Source organism: Dermacentor silvarum, chromosome 3 (assembly GCF_013339745.2).
Source record: "Dermacentor silvarum isolate Dsil-2018 chromosome 3, BIME_Dsil_1.4, whole genome shotgun sequence".
Taxonomy (NCBI): domain Eukaryota; kingdom Metazoa; phylum Arthropoda; class Arachnida; order Ixodida; family Ixodidae; genus Dermacentor; species Dermacentor silvarum.
In genome coordinates this window covers 113,423,454-113,437,915 of record NC_051156.1, presented here as the reverse complement: position 1 = coordinate 113,437,915, position 14,462 = coordinate 113,423,454, and the positions used below count along the sequence as shown (strand labels likewise).

The window sequence follows — 14,462 nt, the reverse complement described above, 5'->3', positions numbered from 1 at the left end:
CACCGCCATCAGAGCCAAGATGCCGAGCCATCGCCACGAGGTCGGAACTCCTGATTAGCATTGTGAGTGCTCAAGCTTGACAGTTACCCAGCTTATCTTTATGGTCCATGCGTTTCTGCATGAGTCCCATGTGCCGTTTCATGTTATAAAGATGTCTCTTTGTGTATCTGGTTGCCTTCTTGTGCGTCTGGCTGACCTGCTCCCACACAGTTGTCCACAGTGTGTGTGTGTTTTTTATGGTAAGCTAAGTTTTGATAAGTAGTATGACATACGAGAAGCATTCTGCGGGCAAAGGATAAGAAGCGGCAGGGAAAAAAAGAAGAGTCAATTGCTCCATGTTCATCAAAAAATAATTGTATGCAGGTCCCTCGCACCCTGGGAATTGATGGTATTCAAAGCGTTTTGTCGGTAGCCGTTTGTCCAGCATCGTTTGGTATTCTGCAAAGCGTTACCAGATGTTGTGTTAGAAAGAATAAAGTGCAGACACCGACTATGTCAAAAAAGCAAAAATGACGTTTGAGGTTTCCGAAACGTTATTCTTGCATTCTTTTTACGTGGTCCGTGTCTGCATTTTATTCTAACATGTTTCCTAACACGTTTGATTGCCGTCAAACGCTTGACTACATATAGAATGCTAGTGGTAGGAGGTGGGAGTCTAGGTGTCATACTAGGGAGTTGCTTCCTTGTGTTACCGCGGTGTAACACGAAGTTAGCTAAGTGGGCCCAAGCCGTTGTCCGACTCATCATGGTCAGAGTGTCTTGCTAGAGAGCAGATGAGGTTGGGAGGCTGAAGGAGCAGTGGAGATTTAATTTCCATTTTTGCGGGATGTACCAGTGAGAGCATAAATGAAGTGAGAACTAAGGCGTACTTTTTTGCAGGAATATCGACACACACGACAACATGGTTATCAGAATACACGTTTACACAGAGATCAGCACGATAAGTGAATACTCACTCATACTGGCTCACTCATTTTTTTTCCAGGTTATATACTCGCTCACGCCTGCTTAACCACATTGATGCTCATTCCCATTCGCACCCACCCGTACTCTCGATCGCTCTCAGTCACACTTATACTCGATTTTATTCACATTTACCTACATTCACTAGTGATCAAACTGGCGTCCACTCATACTCAACAGCGCATTCTCACCTTCGTGCTCACGTCCACTCGGAAGGGCCGACCGTCACTCACGTTCATACTCAGCGCGATTCAATCTCACCAGCGTTCTTTTAAACCCATACATATGTCCAACAACACCTTTGTCAGTCACTCACTCACACTATCCCATGTCTGTGAAATCAGTGTGAAACCAGTATGAGTCAGTGAGCTCGTATGCCGGGCTGTGCGTTTGCAATTGTATCGAAGCATGCATCTGCATCTTTGTCATAGCACATTTGGAAAACACATGTTGGGTAAATGAGCGATTGGTCGGCCCCAGATTTTTACACTAGGAAAGCGGGTAAGGTCCTGAAAGCCCAGTCAGGTGGACCGAAGCCGTCACAGAATTTCCCCTTCAAGGGAGCAAAGATCCACAAAACCGTACGCGCGTTGCCTCTGAGTCCAAACGAGGTGGCAGGTATTTGAACACAAACGTGGTTGCGCACAAATGCGGTAAGATGCACTGCAGTCTTTGTGCCCGGTGCTTTCATGACTATATCCCCACCTCCCCTCTTAGACCTCCACCACTGTAATCATGGCATATCGAAACAGCATTACTTCCAAATGAGACTTTTATTTTTCTTGCATTTGTCATCGCGAAGCCCAGCACGATACGGCCCCTATGACTAAAAAGATTTCACGCAAGTTCCCGGACCACTGAAATTTGCAGGTGTAGTAAGGCCGTGTTCTTCGGAGCTACACCTGCAGGGTTCTTGACAGCCACTTCCGAGGCCATTTCTAAACGTGCACTGTAAGAGATCAGTACGTTATTCATGTGAAATAGCAGTTTTGCATTCATACTCGTAGTCCACTTAACACAACAAAAACAACCGAACCTGCATACGCAATTTTTATTATTATTATTGGCCTAGTTAAATGGTTCAGCCACGGTAAGTAAAAACAGAAAGAAGGAAAATATAACGAGAAACAGAACTACTTCAGCAAATAAAAGGGAATACTATATCCAGACTGATGAACGCAATTTATTTATAGCCCATAGCAATAGGTGGCAAAGGCTTTAGCATACCAGTGAGGAATATTTAAATACGGCGTGAGATTGTGTACAAAAAGGCAAATGGACCTAAGGCAGGATAACAGATGCACGATATCTCACACCAAACGTTCTGCCTGCAGTTACGACGACACATTTACAGACGTATTAAGTTGGTATACTGAACGACGCTTTAATACTTCATAACAGAAGCATGGCAAATAATCAATCAACACACCCACATTCATAGCTGGACAGCGCAAAATAGCTTCGGCATTCTTCTAAAAAGTTTCGGCATGGTTGCACCCTACCAGTGAAATATTATCCTATCCTTGGTGAACAGTGCCCTCGGCTTAGTTTTGCTACGTCATTTCCTATGCTGTTACAATTTCTTTGGAATACGATTACGATTCGTTGGGAGGTTCACGCACATTCGAGTATCCGTCGTTGTATCTACCCATTTTCTAGCCGCACTATTTTTCTCTCCACTAGTGCTCTTTGGCCGTATGCTCGGGTCGGAGAAAATCATTGTCACAGCAGTCGTCCTGTTGACCGACGATAAAAGGGAGAGAGCTGTGTTTGGTAGACTGCGGGAGAGGCGTCATCCTCTCTTGGTCACCGTCCTATTTCTTGCGTGTCGCCGTCTATGCACCTTTCGCTTTGTTGCTGCCGAGTGCACAGCTGGAGTGTGGCGGCCGGCCACATGAGAAAATGGTGGGGGGGGGGGGGGGGGAGGCACTGTGGCTTTCGCAATGTTGCTGTCGAATTGAACAGTGCTGTCGGCTTTGTGTTGCTACTATTTGCTTATTTTTGTACTGCCTCAGGTCGTCGATAGTTTATGCCTGTATGTTTAATATTAGTTCAAAGCAATTTTCAGTCGGCGTTCCGATGTCACACTTCATGTTGGAGAATTACTGCATACTTGTCTCGCGACCACATATCTTGCAAATGCCAACTTTAGAGTACACTCAACAAAAGGTAAGGACTAAAGATAGGCCACTCCGTATTGTAGTTGAATTCACCTATGCAGTGATCATTCATTTGAAGAAGTTAGATCAGATTACGTTATGAATGATACAAGAGTAACAGATTTCATTCCACTAAGAAAAATGCCTGAAGCTTCCTGGCTCGTTAAGCCATAAAAGCAATGTGCAAATTCTGGCTGGGTCCACACCCTTGCACTGCGCAGCGTTGACTTTTCAAAGAAAGCAAAAGCGAAAACGTAATTCTTCTTTTCTTTATGGCATGTTGTCTAATTTGTAAATACTGAGGTTTTTCTGGCGCCGTCGCAGTAGCGGCGTCGATAAAACATGCTACAGTAGCAAGAAGATAACCACATACACAGAAAAATAAGAAATAGGTAACCAACATAAGCAGTATAATCGAACAACTGAACATTTTCCCAACTCAAAATTGCTTATTTGCGGCTTATTTTCTTGCTTATGCTTTACGCACCGTGTCGTGAACTATTGCAGTGGATAGGAAATCTTTGAAAGCCATGGCGAGAAATTAACGCTGCGTCTCTGTAAACATAATTGCTACAAAATAAACGCGGAAAATTATACAATAGGCAAAGAAAATATATAACTACAGAAACATACGTTCTTTACACAATGCATTCCAAAATGACATCTTACAGACGGCAAGAAGCTTTCACAAATCAGCTTTGACAAATATTTTTACGCATCAAATAGTGAGTTGCTGAAAAGCGAAACTAATAAAGCTAGAGGTGAATTAAAATTAGAGGAGCCAATAATGCCTACATTGTCTTGCATTTCAGTTGTCAGTTTTATATCTGCAGGTGTATTTCATCAAGAGTGGTATTTCTCATGATCTCATGGTATTTCTCAGTCATTCTATAGAACGACGTTTTTTGGTGGGAAGCGCAGTAAATAGTAAAAAAAGAAGTCTTATCTTCTAAAAGATATGGTGAAGCCAGTGTCCCTCCTTCACGTGATTTCTAACTAAACATACATGTTTTATTTCATTCATTGTTGTGGTAATGTCGACCTCCTGCGAAGCAGCGACGATAATTTGGGCGATCAGTTGGGTGTAGCAGTTTGGTTGTCCCCTGTTCCCATGGTGGTGCACTTGGTGTATGGCATCACCTTCTGCTGTTCCCGCATATAAAATACGGTTAGTCGGCATGTGCATTCAGTTGCATCACTTATACTAGTCCACATTTCATGCTGTTTGGGCCGGTGGTAAGCTTGCCACGCCAAGTGAAAGGCCATTCATTACCTGCAAGGCTTCACTCCGTTGTGAATCTTCGTTAACTCCTAAAGAGGGAACTCAGTGAGCCCTCAAACGTCGGATTAAATAAATTGGAGGTGACAAGGGTGGTTGAATGACGCAGCGAGTAGCTGGCATGCATTTTACGAGTCAGTGACACTTTAAGTGAGCACTTGGGCATTTCTGAAAGTGCCTGTATGGGACATTCATCCGCGTCGATGACACAGAGTATCATTGTTGTATTTCCTTTTCAGTTTAAAGTACTAGCCATGCCTTTTGATTGCAAGTAGCACGTGACATTCGTGATGAGAAAGGTGATGGCGTGCTCTACATAGAAAAGTCAGCTCAACCTCTTCAGAAGGCAAAGCTCTTCATAAGCTCGACTTTTAAGAGACATGCCAAATACGCAATAATAAAATGTTGAAATATTGTATAGCTTGCCTTTATACCACTGTTCTTGGTGTACGCTAGCTAAGCACCTGTCCTACGAGCAAGGCCCAAAACAGCCATGCACACATTTGCTGGCATAGGAGATCGTGGATTCTAATGGGCTCTGAACAATCGTGAGGCCATACTTCTGTATAGCTACGTAAAGTGTGGAAGGACCCGTTGTTTGTTCCGGTCGTCTGCTACACAAGGAACGCGTTGGCTCCCAATTTGTACGCAATATATTTCACGGGTAAAATCTCATTTAACTCTTTTGGTACAATGCCAATTGACATTTATAACCACAAAGTAATATTTTTAACGCCAATTTCGGCACGTTCCAACTGTTTTTCAGAAAATTAACGCTGTCATGAAGGTCGCCTAGGAAAGGGGCTTTTAGAATCAGTTCAGATTTCGTTTCTCGAGCCCAACTGTGATTTAAAAAGCAACTCTTGTTAACTAAGGTGTACGAATTCTTGCGACAATTTATCTAGCCTATGCCCGTTGGCGCTCTTGAAAATCAAGATTATTGCGTCCGGGTGATGACTTTGCCGCATCACCATCTATTACATATGATCAAAACACCAGCAGTAAGTCGGCCGAAAAATTTTATTGAGAAATTCGCAATCTCGCAGGGTGGCATGGTGATAATTGGAAGAAAAGGACGGCGGGTCGTCTGCTGGGAAGTGCAGCTTTTGAATGTGAGTGGTTTTACTCCGAGTAATTCCGCATGAAATGGTATGCCGCACGTCTTACGTGCAGAACGGGGCATGTTTATGATTTTTCAAACAGCTACAGTTTAAGACAAGCGCCAACGTTGGTCAGCTGTTAAAAATTGAGCTCGTCCAGCTGCTGTTGCGGTTCGACAGAATATCACAATGACATTCCTCTTCCACAACCAGTAGCAGAATTTCAGTGCCGGCATAAAAAAGATTTAAAAAGGCAGAAGTAAAATCTATGCTTTCTAGAGCGCGAAGAGGTAAAAAAGACGCAAGAATATTGCGACTTCAAGGAATCGCAACACAATTTTCAGCGAAGCTTTTTCGTTCGAGCGGTTGTATTATGAACCTAGGTTCCCTGCAGTCAAACCACATATTTTAAGATGCTGCTGGAATATGTCTCGCTCGCTTGAAGCACTGACTGCATTTAAAAATATCAAGCACTGGTTAAGGGGAAATATATGTTCACAAATCGTCATTTTAAAATGTTTTTTTTAATAATTTATTTGCAAGTGCGCTTTAACCGTCTAATCTCGCGTAGCAATAGGAAGTTCAGTTACTGTAATTAAACGATATATGTGCCCCCATGACTCGCCCGTTTGAAACCTTGCTCATATATAATGCTTTTGCGCCCTACGTTTGACAAATATTGGATAAGGTTAGCGTGACATTTACTGCTAAGACCAGAACATACACACATCAAATCAGCAGGAACGCTGGCGTGCCTAACGTGTGCGTGCGCACAACGAAGGCACAACGCCGCATTTGCTGCGCCCCCGGGGCGACTGAGCCTAGCGTCGACGGTGTGTCCACTTCGCTTCGTCCTTTTGGCGGCCAGGTGCGTAGGCGTCTCTGGAAAACCCCTAACAGTTCGCGCAAAAGTGACGCATGCGCCGTCAGCCGATGCGCTTCGTGCTCGATTCGCGTTGTGGATATGTGTCGTAGTATGCAAATCATAACCATAACCAACACGCGGCGATCACCTCAAAGAGCTAGTTAGTAGACCGATATGTACCGCCCGCTTCTAGGACAATCCCACGATATGGGTGTGTGGCATAGTATTAAAATAATCGTCATAATGTACATGGTCGGCTTGTTCATTATGACGATTATTATGGCGCACTCCTGTTTCATGTGCCAGTCCTGTCTGCATTTCCTGAAGGCGCCATCAGGTCTCTAAGGACAATTTTTGTCACTGATGGAATGTCTTAGATATTGTATTGGATTGGCACCGCTTTCACAAGTGCGAACTTTTATCAGTGTGTCATCAGGGTGTCACCTTACCACCCTGCGTCCAATGGAAATGCATAGCGTGTTGTTCAGGTCGTAAAAAATAAGCCGGAGATATTGCCCCCGGCAAATTTCAAACGAGGAGTGCTAGGCTACTTTTCCAGCAAAGGACAGCGGTGTCACAGTCTGACAGGCCTGTCTCCAGGAGAGCTACTTATGGGCCGGACATAACGTACGCCTCTCAAAGCCGTGTCGCGTGATCTCAGAAATAATGTGATTACAATGCACCTCAAGCAGAAAAAGAACACACAAGACAAATAAGCATCCATTCTTAATTTACCAAGCCCAGGTTCTCACGTGCTCATTAAAAATTGAAAGCCTGGACGTTTGTGGTAGCCTGCAGTAGTTATCAAGCCATCAAATGCATCATATGTATACAACGACAAACAGAAGACAGATTTATTTGCTAGAGGCATGGTGACAATCTCCGACATGACGACCGGGTACCCACAGTTGTCTAGGTAGAATTCAGAGCTATTCGGGCAAACTGTCACTTAGCGCCGAAGCTGTGACACATGACAAGACGCCACCAGCAACAGCGAATCCAGGAGCAACGATATATAAATAACAAGTGACCACACAGAAATCGGATTGCGTCTTCTATGTCTGCCGAGCAGCTGCAGTTTGGTGAGTAGGCTTTGAGTTTGGTAGTGTTGTGAGAGTTTCGTTTACCTAAAACCATTGGTAATAATGAAGTTAAAAGCAATACTTTTGATTTGTAGTACAACACACGGGCTCGTCGTATTGGCGTTGCTTGCATCGAGCACATTGTTGCCGGTGAGGGAGGCGTTATCTGACTGCCATGCTCTGTTATTGATTGTTCGTATACAGTAGCGCAAACGTTTTGTCTTTCCCTTTCTTCCTTTCCTTTAGAGTTGCGTGAAACTGCGCCAGAACGTGAGTGCACTCCTGTTTCATTGCTATTGGCGCCGTTGTGCGTAGCTCGGAGCATGCATCAATGATTTCCTTTTTTCTCGTTCATGTCATGCGGGGGAACATCTTGGAAATTTGCCAGTTTCAGGCAGACACACTTTTGGCATATGCTTGTCCTTTCGATAACGAGAGCTGTTATTCCACCTATAAATGCCTTGCACTTCTGCTTTCTGCTCTCGCAAAATTGCGGCTTGTGCTGCACGTTTTTCGCATTCAACAGACGTTCGCGAATGCAGTTGTTTTGACTGGAACATGTATGATTGAGTTGGGGGGAGAAAATTATAAAATGTCAATGCTATTGAAAGTTGTTCTACCTGAACCAACTCGTAATTTGTTCGTCCTCTAAGAAATGCCAACTTCACGGTATCAGCGGGTGGTAAACTACGCTCCTCGTTGAAGGTTAACCAAGAGTTTAGCGCAAAAATTTTATCCACAAAGAGATCAATGTATTTTTACAGCATCAGCTGTCTGTATTTTATCGATTAAGAGTAGTACCTTCAAAACGCATTGCTCATTTTCATCGGGCTTGCTATGCTAGAGCTGAAATATTGCCATATTGCAGCCTATTTAGAAAACTTCTGAATTTAGACTTCAACTTTCTTTTTCATTTGGTTTACGTCCTTCCGGAACACTCCTCATGATCAACCCAGGTCCTGGCACAAAATCAAAGGCAAAGCCACTAGTCATAAAACAGTGCTAAGCCTTGAGCATCGGACTATAGAAGCCGACTGGGCCCTTTAGTTATATGTTTTTCTACCTCAAGCATCTTTTCTGAAGTGCCAAAATAAAGTCAGCTGAGGCGTAGCGAAAGTGGCACTGTGCAAAGATGTTCATACCCTAGAATTTATGCTCAGCGTTCGTTTTATGCCCCACAGCTCAAGCACCCTGTCAATCTCTAGCGTGGAGTGAAACTGTAGCCTCAAATGCCTTTTTCATTTATTATTGCGATAGCAATTATATGGACACTCAAAAGCAGATTTCTGCCGTCGGCGTCGCCGTCGCCGTAGCCGTCACCGTCACCGTCGCCGTCGCCGTGAGGTTCCGTATGACGTCATTTGGAGAACAAATCGTCGCCGCGGTAAGTGGTTCTTGAGGGAAAGGGAAAGGTTGGCCGAACGCTGTATGTGCGAGTGAAAGGGCGCGAGGGGCGCGTCTTTCACGGGGAGTGAACGCACGGCGGAGAACAAACGCGCGTTCTGCGCCGTGCTCGCTTAAGGGCTGCAGAAGTAGGCGTCTCTTTCCTCCTTTACAATCACCATATATGTAGAGCAAACGCACCTTCTTCCGACGCGCGAGAAGCCGTGGGGGAGGGGGAGGGAAGGGAGGCGACGTTTAGCTGCGGCACCAAGTGCCTATTTATATCACAGGCTCCGGCAACAGTCACCAACGCCGCACGCATTTTGAGCGAACGCAGGCAAAACGCCGATGGCGTCGACAACAGTTCTGCGTGTTGCCCATGCTGCTGCATGTCCAAGTTTATACAGCTGATAAAGCTAATATTATTACTCCGTATAGCTCTCTACAAGTTTGCTATCGCAATTGATGCTTCGCCTTTCAGGTGAAACTGCGACCACTTTTTCAACACTGCAGCAAACTTCCTTACTGCAATAAACCGGTTACTTTCTACCTTCTCACTTATTTAACATATTAGTTTATGTCAGCAACATTTCTGCTGAGGCAGACGTTTGTCAAAATTTCAGAATAAGATGCTTGTTCATGATTTCATCCCAAATACTATGCAAGGTGTGCATACATGAATGCATGGCGTACATACATACATACATGCTCTTAAGCCTAACCGAAAACAATTACACTTATTCATTAATTTTTATATTGATTTGGCTCTGTTATTTTTTTATACTGCTTGCTGTCTTTTTTCTTGAAGTACAGGGACGTATATTCTACCCAAAGAAAGGGCTAACAAACATTAATGTTGGTATCAGCCGTTGCATTAGGTTTGTGCCAGCCACCCTTTTCATAGTTTGTTTTTTATTTGTTTTTCTTCAGATGCAATGTATAACGACTAAACCATAGTTTAACTTGCGCATGGTAAAGCAGGAATACTTGCAGCAAGGTTAGTAAAGCGAACTTTTACAGCAATTAGGATACTCTAACAATGACGAATAATAAATGTAGCAGGCTCGTTTGCGTCGAAAAGGACCGCTCGGGAATCAACAAACTCCTAAAATTGTGTGAATATGACGACATGTCATTATGGTCCTGTGCAAAGTAATTATACTAGGCAGTATTTTTTACGGTACACTCATATAAATGTCACGGCGTATTTTTCCTGCGCCATGGAATGAAATTACACTTTTGTATTTCTTTACGCGAAATTACTGGAAATATGACGGCGCATTACTGCAGTGCTGTGGAAGTAAATTACAGACAAGTGTACATTCTACGGGAAATAGTTGGCAGCCGATGCAGCCAGCCGAAGTCCATTAAAAACCAAGACAGATTTTTTACAGTGTAGCAGCTACCTCGGAAATATCCTACCTGTCAATGAAATGGACTGTCACACAGCCGGAATTCGTTCACCGCAGCACTTGTGCGGCAAGCAGACATCTTCTTGTTCTGCTGCTTTTTTTTTCCGTTTCGCAGGATTTCTATTTAACGCGGTAAATAGAGGCGCACCAGAGAAAGCGTGCCGAAAATATTGTAAAACAACGTTGGAGAACTTATTATAACACACACTGTCGAAATTCCTGCCACACGCTTAATACGTTTTTTTAATAATTAATTGAAATATATTACTTAGAAGCAATACAAAAACTAGGCACTTCTTCATGTTGCTGCTGCTTCGGCTCCCCCGGGCTACAGTTTCTCAGGACCAAATAAAGTTCCTGTCACCGTCAATATATGTTAACTACACAACATCTGTTTGCACAGATGGTTTATGGTCGTTAGTGGAAACAATTTCCCAATCAAACTCGGGTCAATCACATAAGTAACAAAATTATCTTGATTTTGTTGCTCTCGTGATCGTGGTGCATTTTAAATTTGAAACTACAATGGCAATCGTATTCAAAGGTAACTTCACTTCTTTTGATTATCCAAGAGCGTTTCTGTTCCGACATATTCATCTTTGAATGTGATGCTCATTCAGCTAATTTCGCATTCCAAGGCAAGAATCTTTACGCGTCAAGCCCCCATTGGAACATTGCTTAAGGCGTGTTGCATATTATTTGCAAATTGGAAGAAAGTGATAACAGCTGAGCTCTTCTATTGGCACGCGAAAAAAGGCAACGACTGACTTTATTCTTTCCACCCACGGCTTGACGCTGTATAGAGATCTACGGCTCGTAACACGAAACTAACTGAGTTAGTGTCAAGTTTGATGATGAATATCTCGGAACAAAAGCAATCCATGAGGTTCAAACAAAGTGAATTTGTCTTCAAAAACGATTGTCGTTATGTTTAAAAAATAAACATATATCATGATCGCGAGAGCAAGATAGTTTATAAAGAAGTGTTCGTGAAATATGCATTCGAAAACTATTTCTTCACAATAAAATGTGTCCATTAAAGCCCACAAACCACCTGCGCAACACGATTTTGCCAAGCTAGCAATGCGTTTTACTTAAAGTTACCGTTGGCTTTACTTTGAAGACTCTTTATACCCTTCCCAAACCCCTTGTAGAATATAAGGCACGTTTATTTTTTTTTTTAAATTTACGCGGAAGCGATTACTCAAATTATTCATCCTGGATATGAAGTCATGTGCATCTGGAACTGTACAGAAGTGGTTTACTCATATTCTTGTCCTTCGATTTCGAGAAATATGACACTAAATTGATTTAGACCTCTGTGTTGTCACAGATGCGCAAAGCTACCTGTAAGTGTGCTTCGAATTCTTTTAGATTAGAGCAGCAGTACTTCTCTACTAATCTTCTGTTCCCTTTTGATATTAGAGCACAAGTACATTGAGCAGAAGTACTACACGTAGTTCCATTTTCATCTCGATGTTTAGGCAATGAATTCCAGTTTCCTCCATAGAAACATGAGAAGATGGCTACTTCTTCCACTTGCTTGGAGGTGCAGCTTTTGGCATCTAATCGCGGTATTTAAATTTTTTTAAATGTCTTTCAGGTTCGTAACATACCAGTAGACCATAAAAACCAGCTTGAAGATCGATTATGTCCCATAGCTGTATTCGGGATTCAGCAGAATATGGCGCACTACGAGTATATGTCATACTCGAACAGTTGTCCACTTTTTGAGACTGCGTTGTCATGAACATGCCTAAACCTTTACCTTAGTATGGTTGATGTGGTGACGTGAAATGAGTGTCTATTTCTTGATATTCTACCGCCGTTCTCGTCTTTATGAAAAAAAAAATTAGGGGAACTGCTGCTTTCTGGTAATATTTTTTTTGTCGTCCATTCTGTTTCCTGGTTTCTCCACTCTTGGACACTGTCAATGGGATGTCTGCTCCACCGTTCAAGGTCCTCTGTTTATGTCTAGCCAATTTCCTGTCCAAATTTGTAGGCCATTCGTTTGTTGATACCAAAATTTTTCATTAGCTTCCTAGACAAAACTGAATGTATTTTATAATTCTATCCTAATCCTGAATAATCCCGCATAATTTGTATTTGGCATACATACCCGGAAAATAAAGCAAACTATACAATTTTTTGACAGTTTGGCTGGCATTTGTAGGCCACAGGGATACATTTTGCAGAACATAGTGGGAGTTATATTGGTGTTGAAACAATCAGTTCTTCCTACTAAACAGGATATTAGCGGTTATGTTCAGAACAATATGGCCAGTTATGCAATTGTCTGGCGGAGCTCCGGGAGGCACACTTGACCAATCAATATACAAGACTTTCAAAGACGCCATCGGGACACCGCCTGTTAGCTCGACTACACATGCAGTACCCAACACTGACGGAAGAGCGCGTGCCCATCCCCGAAGTCTGGAGATACGCCCTGCACGTGTGGCCTCTTCCCGCCAACGTGACACGTGACGGCCAGAGTGGCAGGGGCCTTGCGTGGGCGGAGGCACTGGCCGGCCACTATGGGAACAAACACGGGATCTTCTACGTGGACGCCTCCGGCCTTCACCATGGGGGGTGGTACATGGCCGCAGTCGTCCGTGAAAACGTCGCTGTGAATGGCCTAACATTCAGAGCTCAAGACATAACACATGCGGAGGAAGTCGCCATCGCGTTAGCCGCCGCAGACCAGAACTTGCGCGTCACCATAAGCGACTCGAGAGGGGCCTGCAGAAATATTGAACAGGGGTACATTCCTCTCACTGCATCTCGCATCTTTCAAAACAGTGACTACCTCGGGGCCCCCGCGTCTCGAACGATCGTATGGGCTCCTGCTCATATGGGCCTCGAAGGCAACGAAACGGCAGACGCCGCTGCGCGCGTGCTCACTCTCCGGGCAACGCCTTCAAACCCTTCCGAAATGGATCCGGAACCCAATCCGGCCCTCACTTTTGGAGAAATTACTCAACTATACCAATCCGGCCACGCAATTTATCCTAAGCCCTGTAAGGGCCTTACAAAGGCAGAGGAACGTACGCTCCTCCGCCTTTACACCAAAACACTGCTGTGCCCGGCAGTTTTAAAACACTTTGATCTTGCCTGTACAGGAAAGTGCCAGCACTGTGCGGAGAAGTCTTCCGACGTCCTCCACATGATGTGGGCATGCCAATCAACCCCGAACTTCACCCCAAAACCAAACCCCACCCGGGAGGACTGGTAGGCAGCCCTGCTCGGATGCTCCAACCTGGCGAGCCAGAAGACCCTAGTCGACCGAGCACAAGCCGCGGCGGTCGCTAATGGGCTCCTGTAATGAGAAGCCCACCTAGTGAGTGTGAGAGGTGGCCCCCTCCGGGCCACCTCAAGCTTCCTCCGCGTACTTTAAATAACGTTTTTCAGACAGACAGAACCCTAACTTATAACGAGTTACGAGTGGTGCATTTCCCTGTAATGTTTTATGTTTTAACTATATATGGCTTACAACGCCCAAGCGGCCTACATATAGGCACATCTCAAAGATTAAACATTTATAAACACCACTCACCGTTTGGTTGCACGATTGCAGTACAGGGCCTGGCCCGCCAGAAGCTTGCGGATTTGCGCCTGATCTTTGAGTCCTGGAGTAAAACAAGCTTAGCTGAATTAAATGCTCGGATTGGTGGGTATTCGTTTCAGAAAATGACTGCCTTACTTCCATGCTACAATGCCGTATAAATGAAGCAGTACACAGTCAATAATAGCCTGGTCTTACGTTTGGAGACGGAAAGCATAACATTCGTTCCGATCATTGTGACGTAAATTTCTCGCAAGAAACACAAGAAACTGAATGTCCCTCCTATTTGTAGTAGCGGGACAATAATGAATGATAAAGTGAATGAAAAACGTTATATATCATTCACAAAGCTATGCAAAGCACAGTTACTTAACATTGTTTCTAAGATATGCCCGTACTCTAGAATACCACCAGTAGTGAAGTTGTGTTCTTGCACCTAGCCATACAGCAACAATAGAAAACGTACAATTTGGGGACACGCAATGCGTTTTAGAGGTAAAGTAAAATACTTCACGAAACGGTTACCATGGTGAAGTTATCTGTCTTGTGACGTGTTTGTATATCTTGCCGTTAAAAGCGCGAAAACGCATGTTTTGTCCACTGAACAAAATCTTACTGGTTTGTTTATGGGGGTAAGGATGGGCCTCTAATTTTGAT

At 43.9% G+C, this 14,462-nt stretch overlaps 1 long non-coding RNA gene across 1 annotated transcript; it reads right to left on the bottom strand.

The window, feature by feature from the left end:
* Window positions 1-1,721: 1,721 nt before the first annotated feature.
* On the bottom strand, window positions 1,722-13,869 carry LOC125944518 (uncharacterized). Its single transcript, XR_007466255.1, has 2 exons — window positions 13,797-13,869; window positions 1,722-1,912 (listed from the first exon to the last, which is right to left on the bottom strand). It is a non-coding gene; the product is annotated as an uncharacterized LOC125944518 (long non-coding RNA).
* Between the last annotated feature and the right edge of the window lie 593 nt (window positions 13,870-14,462).